Source organism: Rhagoletis zephyria, unplaced genomic scaffold (genome assembly GCF_001687245.7).
Source record: "Rhagoletis zephyria isolate East Lansing unplaced genomic scaffold, Rhagoletis_zephyria_1.1 Rzeph_scaffold_03056, whole genome shotgun sequence".
NCBI lineage: Eukaryota > Metazoa > Arthropoda > Insecta > Diptera > Tephritidae > Rhagoletis > Rhagoletis zephyria.
The window spans coordinates 16602-24140 of record NW_016160140.1 but is presented as its reverse complement, the minus strand read 5'-3'; the positions used below and the strand labels follow the sequence as shown (position 1 = coordinate 24140).

The window sequence follows — 7539 nt, the reverse complement described above, 5'->3', positions numbered from 1 at the left end:
TACTAATTCTAAACAAATTCCTATTAGTTGATTTTCTAATAAGATTCGAAAAGCTCGTTATGAAACTGGTTTGGCTCGATATCGACCGCGCTGGAACCGATTAGTTTTATTTATAAAACGTTGAAGATGGAAGATTTTGACGAACTTAAGTTTGAAAGAAAGACAATCGAAAAAGTTTTGATGGAGACAACGTTGCTTGCGTGCCATCCATCCTGGACAGTGGCAGAGAAAGTACTCATCGTTTTTAAAGAGATCATTTTTCCTGTGTCCATTTCCATTTGGCAATGGCCATTGATGGTTCCAACGAGCATCCTGAACAGATACTTCTTATATCTCTGTTTCCTGAAACTCAAATCGCCCATGTTATACGCTTAGAGACCAGCTCATTTGTAATAGGCGTATATATTTAATGAATGTCCGCAAAAATGATGACTTTAGCGCAATTACTTTAAAACCTATCAGTTCGACTCGAGAAAGCGGGTTGGGGTGATCAAGGTAATTTCTCTCCTCTCTCCTCACGAGAGTAAAAAATCAATTCTTAACCCAGCGTGAATAATAAATTATCTTCATTCTACCATGTACGGAGCTACTATCTCTGCCACTGACTCGGATTGAGACACGCTGCACTGAAAAGTTCTAAACCCATACATTCTCGTCTCTTTCTCAAAGGTGTATAGCTCTGGAACTTTTCATCTCTGCGGCTTCCAATCCAGTCCTTATGGGTACCTGTTGACAACGATGTCAACTGTCAAACGTCTTACTCTCTTGCCCTGCCACATGTACTCCTAATCCTGAACAAAATATATTTTTGTATCTACGTCTCAATTTCCATAAACAGGTCATGCCGATTTCATAAGTTGCCCAGAAAAAGGGGATATGTGCCCTACAGTAACTTTGCTTTGGCTTTATTTAGGTGTGAATATGCCTCTACCTTGTACTCATTTCCCTCAATCAGAAAGACAATAATTTTTCAAAACTTAAAAAATTCAAAGCAGAGATAGCGGTGGAAAGCTGCCGGAAAGTCTACAACGCGCAACAACAATTTCTATAAATGCCAGGGGAATGGACCATAAAATATAAACCTCCATTGCCTTTCTAATTTTTTCCGGAGCGAATTCGTCAATATGAATCTCATGTCCTAGCGCAGTAGTAGCCATTTTATGAGTTTTACTTTGTCCAAGTAATTATAAATCTCATACAGTTCGTCATTCCATCTTCTCCGGTAGCCGTTGTCACCGCGAGTAGGTCCATAGAGCTGCAATGCAAATATTCTCTCGAAAGCCATCAAAGTATTCGAATCCCTTTTCAACATCGTCCACCTTTCTGTACCACGTAAGGGGGGACAGTCGTGATGAGTTGTAAAATTCCATTAATATAAATTTTCGTAAATACTAGGTCAATAGACTGGTGCCACCTCTGTGGAGCTTAGTATTAGTGACACGCAGAATAAAATCCTAGCATACACGCTGTTGAGGCTAAGCACATTTAGTTCATTTCTTAAGGTATTCGTACGTGCCATTAAACCCAATGGAATGCGCTCAGAAAAAGCGACAAAACGTTCCAGCTGTTAAGCACACACAACTAAGAAGTTCTATAACAACAAGAAAGTAAAAAAAAAAAAAAAAAAACACAATAAATAAAACAACAAGTACGAGTTCCTCGCTAAGCACAGCGACAATGTTGTTCCTAAACTAGTCTCCGCCTTAAGTTGATTTTACGCGTAACGCGTTAACTTTGCCACACGTTTTGCGCATGCGTAATGCAATGGCCCTATTGGCAAGCGTGAGCAGCGTATAGCTTGTCCAGCTTTACATTGCGACGTCGAAGTTAGCGCCAATATCAAAAGATTGAGCGCGAAGATTCCTGCGCATGCAAGCAATACCTATGTACATACANCCAATATCAAAAGATTGAGCGCGAAGATTCCTGCGCATGCAAGCAATACCCACATAAGTATGTATGTAAGAATGACAATATCAAAACAACAATTATAATAATATGCAAAAAGACAATAAAGTAATAACAACAACAACAACAACAACGTACAAGGGAGCGCATACAAAAGAGTGGGCAACAAGCAACGGGTGGCAGTTGTGGCGACACGGTGGACTCTGTGACCGTCGCATCAGTCAAGCCCGATTCATACTTTATGCAATTCCAATCAGTTAAGCGAAAACAGTCGAACGTTGTGCATCGGGCGTCAAAGTTAATACCGGAACGACAGGCTGACAACCGAGCGCAATTTGTTTAAGCCGCCGACTAAGCGCGGGAAAGGAAGGAGAAGAAGAAGAAGAAGAGGAATACATATATAAGTGAGTTGCGCGCAGGCGCAACGCTGCGTGTTTTACATACATACATCCAAACAAAGCCATAAAGGCAGCGATATGGCAAATCAGAGTGTGAACTTGAAATTTAAAATGCCTGGAGCGCCGCGCTCCGAGTTAATATAAGCTCGTGGGTTCGCTTGATATGCTTTATTTTTCGATTGTTATATTCTTTTTTTGTATATTGGCTTGTGCGGTGATTAGAATACGATCGAATTTTTGTTGTTAAAGACGACGACAAGGCAAAGATTTTAGCAACCAGCGCACAGAACTCGGTGATTTCGCAAGCGTGAAGCACGGTTGCGCGGAAATTAACGTTTCTTAAAATATTTCGTTTGGGGAAAAACTTGTAAGCCCGCTAAAAATAAAGTGGACTCGTAAATATCCACTTTCTGAGTGTGGTTATTTTAAGTGATTTCATGCAGTCGTGTTAAACTTTTTGTGGCGGATGAAACAAATGATTTTTTTTAAGCTTTCAAAGGGAACTTATGGACTTAAATTAATTACGTTAAAAACAAGGTTTATGATTATGAAATTTACCTACATATGTAAATATGTTTACATGAAAATTTCAAAAACTACAAATCAAAAGTGATTCAATTTCTTTATTAATGCTTAATCGCAAAATACAAAATTGTAAATGAGCTTTATAGCTATAGACTGCGTCAGAAAAGCTTCGAAACTGTTAGCGTGAAATGTAATAATAAATCATTGGTATAAAAAAAGCTCAAATTTGTGTTCGATCTGAATGACTAACCCTTTTTGACTAATAAGAAATGTGTTATTGGAAAAACAATTAGAAGCGAAGAGAAATGCACAGAACTCAATTATAGTAAATCTGCGCTGCATACCTCGAAAAGTGTGTCAGAATCTCCGCTAAAATCTAACTAGGACTCGAAAAATTGGAACGTATTTCGGTCTTAGTCTACTCTTGTGTCTAGTGTATTAAAGCTTAAACAGAGGGCACNGAAAAGCTTCGAAACTGTTAGCGTGAAATGTAATAATAAATCATTGGTATAAAAAAAGCTCAAATTTGTGTTCGATTTGAATGACTAACCCTTTTTGACTAATAAGAAATGTGTTATTGGAAAAAAAATTAGAAGAGAAGAGAAATGCACAGAACTCAATTATAGTAAATCTGCGCTGCATACCTCGAAAAGTGTGTCAGAATCTCCGCTAAAATCTAACTAGGACTCGAAAGCTTTNGTTGATCCGGATTAACTCGGACTTAATCCGGATCAACTGCAGTTAATTCTCGAGTTAATCCGGATCAACGCTGCCGTCTGTTTGTGCTTTCACAGTCCTCAACTGATGGAAGATTTAAAAAATTATTTAAATGTTTTATGTTAAAAATTAAGTTTTTTTTTATAATACAAAAAAATATCTTTTGATTTCATCTTGCATATCCTGATTATGGATTTACGTATTATTAATTTTAAGTTAGGTTAGGTAGCTGCGCATGTACCACAGTGGCACATACCTTAAGTCCTCGTTTCTTAATTTTATTAAGTCCAGAAGTTGGGCGTGTCTGTCCTGTAATCTCAAAGCTTTGAGTGCATATGTTGAGTTTACCAAGACTTAAACGGGTTGCTTCGGCACTTGTAACTAAAATTTGGCAATCTATTAATAGTAAATTCCATTATTTTTTGTAAAACCATTAAATTGTCACACGTTCTGGTAGCTTTTTACGAGTCGTCATGCGTGGTAGTCGGCTTTGCAATGGGCGAAATTACGCAACTATTTCGTTTAGGGACTTGTTGCATTACATGTCTACCATTGAGATTGTCCCAGGGTTTTGAGAGCGATTTTATTGTCGCCTGGTTAAAACAGAAGGTGTATATATCTCCATCGTATATCGCATCACACTTTAACAATGCTGCGTGCTTATCTATTCCCATTCTCAAATACATACTTAGAATATACACCACTACCAATTCTATCATCGAGATTTGAGCTTTCTACGTATACATAATAAATAATCTCGTTCCTTCCCATAACATCCCTTTGCCGCTTTTCCAAAAGGTTTATATCAACCCAGTAACAACAGCCATTCTACTACTAGAAAACTCCCAGGCATTCATTCTAAAACACTGGTAGGAATAGAGTTAGAAATGTGCTCCGAAGTTAATTATCGCGAGCTTATCTTTGATTCGAATGTACTTTGGAGGAAGCACATAGAGTACGCTGTCACAAAGGTCATACGGGCATATCATGTAGATGCAATCATCATATCCTTCGGAGGACAGATAATAGTAGCGTAGTGATATAGTTTGAAAGGATCGTCTTAAACTCAGTGAAAAGTCATTAGCAGGCATCCTCGACCTAAGACCACTACACATGGTCATAGAACAGATTACTGAGAAGATCCTTTTTATCTTCGTGAAGGATGGCACCGATAAAGGCAGATTTTTGTAAAATTAATCAATTTCATTTGAAATTAAATCACGTATGGACACCCTACGGGAACAGGGCACTATTCACTTCGCAAAGGTCGGTATCCGACGCAGCTACAGGCTGGAAGAAACAGCTTTGCCCGCAGCACCAGTAAGGAAATCAAAAAGCGGCAGCTTCTAAGAGCCCATTGTGAGAGCCGGCATGGGCTATAGCAAGTCAGAGAAATTTATAGGAAGCTACAACTCAAAGAGATTTTTAAAACGACTTTCCCAAAGATAAAATAATTACATAATATGCAGTTATCGTGGGAACATATCGTGTTTGCAGTTTTTCGCATTCTTTTTTTTTGTGTCTGAGAGACTACACGTCAGTAAAATAGAGAAATTTTAGTCACCTCAGTAGCGAAGTCGTTCTATACATAAAACTAAATGCCTTAAAATGGAATTTAGCACCAAAAAGGAGAAATTTTAATTTTTTAAGATTTATGCTAAAAAAAAATCCAAACTTTTCAAGAAAAATATCAAACTACAGGTCATCACACGTAGTGTTGCAAAGGCGCAAATGATAAAGGGCAACTGTCGTATCATACATTATGTGTTATCATATTCTATCATAATTGTTTTGGCAAAGTGCACTGTCGATCATAAGACATCTATCTCAAATCATTAAAACAGAGTTATAGTTCGTTTCCACCAAGCCTTAACTGCAGTTGATGCCTATTGGAAAAAAAGGAATGGGATAATCTTTATTAAGTACAAACAAACGCAAGTAAAAAAAGCAAAAATTAAGAAATAAACTTTGCCGGTCACCTCATGTTAAAATTTTTGGAACTAAGCTCAGCTCTTAACTGCAGTTAAGCGTTTGGTGGAAATACGCCATTAGACTGCACAAAACAGCAAATGTTTAAAAAACTATAAAAATGTTTATGACTTTACACTCGCCAGATTTACAAATTGATTACGTTTATTAATCTTTTCGGAACAATTTAACAATTCCAATATTTCCTTGCAATAAGTCAAAAAACTTTTGAAATGTTTTACACACACACACACTGTCCCATACACATACAAATCTATGTATGCTTGCCAAAAGCATTTGCCCATGCGCACTCAATCAAGTTTTGTGACATTACGGCCACCCAACCGCCCCTCGCACTAATACTTTAATAGCCATACAGTCAGGCACGTACATATGTCTCTATAGTAAACACAAGCACATTGCAAACAATATTTTCAAAGTCAATTGCGCGCGCAATGCAACGTTAATTTTAGCTGACGCGACAACGCTGCCATTTCCTGCGCAGAATAACAAGCAACTTTGGCGCTTTGCAATGGCAATGTCATACAATATGGACACTTATATATGTACATATACATAGACGTAGAGCCTACTCATTAAATGGCTCCCGAAGTCAGAGCCAATTGTGTATTTTTTTTTTCAATTATTGAAAATCTAACAAAAAATTGTGTATTACTCTAGTAATTGCTTGTAAGGGAGCTCATGTTCTATTTCTCGGTTTATCTTAGTTGNTTTTCAATTATTGAAAATCTAACAAAAAATTGTGTATTACTCTAGTAATTGCTTGAAAGGGAGCTCACGTTCTTTTCTCGGCTTCTATTATTTTCAAGCTTGTATTTATTAGCTAAATTTGAACTGAACATTTAAATGTTTAATAACAACAAAAGAACATAAAGCGAAAATATTGTAAATACGAACGAAATTTTAAGTGTTTGAAGTACTAAATTTGCGAAAAGGAAATAAAACCGCGTGAAATATCAGCGAGTTGAAAAATAGAGGTGAGTACAAAAAGTCGAAAAAAATGCATTCAACCAATTTGCATAATTTTTATTTTTTACAAATTTCTGTAGGTAAATAGAAATTCAAATTCGCTTTTTCATGCATTTTTATAATTGCATAAGTACATACAGATGTACATGTGTACATATGTGCGTATGAATACCTATACTAACATAAAACTAAATTCCAATTAAATTACTACTCGCCTAATTTGTATTCTTTGGCCACTTTATTTAGCTACTTACTTACATATTTACCACGTTGTAGACCTTCTTCGCCGATTTTAACTTCAACGAAAATGCATTTTCTATTCCAATTTTCTTATAAGGAATGCGCACGTAGCGAAGAAAGTGCTGCGTAGCCAACTAGGTAAAAGTTTTTGGTCGACGCATAATTTCTATGGGCTTAGGTCACTAAGTGCATACTGTGTGTGTACATTAGGGTAGTCTAAAATAAGTGAAGTCGGAATTTTAATGCTCTCACCCCTTATGTTTGTTCTATATGGAAAAAATGTACCTCTATTTTTTAATTTGAAATCAAAAAACCAATGTCTTTAATGTTCTTTATATGGAAAAAACAACCTTTCGTAGAAATGGTATGGAATTCTTGAAAATCAATAACACTAATAACACTACCCTATTATTTATTTAACCATTTCTTAATACTAAAAGTTTTATATTTATCCCCATCCCCCTACCCTCCACTGCATTTTCTGACATTTTCTGGGGGTATTGGCGGACCTATAATATAGTTACTATGAAAAAATGGTAAAAAAATAATTGGGTATTATTATTAGCAATCACGTGAAGAGAAGCAGAGTTTGCTGCTCGAAAAATATTGATTATCAAGAATGCTATACCATTTCTACGAAAAGTAAAATACATATATAAAATACATGGAAAATATCGTGCGCCTTAAACGACCTCTAAATGTTTTTTGGTTCTAAATAAAAAATAGTGGTTTATTTTTTCGGTATGGAACAATCCTAGGCGGTGAGAGCATAAAAATTCCGACTTTACTTTTT

At 36.4% G+C, this 7539-nt stretch overlaps 1 long non-coding RNA gene across 1 annotated transcript; it reads left to right on the top strand.

The window, feature by feature from the left end:
* The first annotated feature begins 2322 nt into the window (after positions 1 to 2322).
* LOC108368294 (uncharacterized) lies at positions 2323 to 6394 on the top strand. Its single transcript, XR_001848349.1, has 2 exons — positions 2323 to 2843; positions 6361 to 6394. It is a non-coding gene; the product is annotated as an uncharacterized LOC108368294 (long non-coding RNA).
* Positions 6395 to 7539: the final 1145 nt, after the last annotated feature.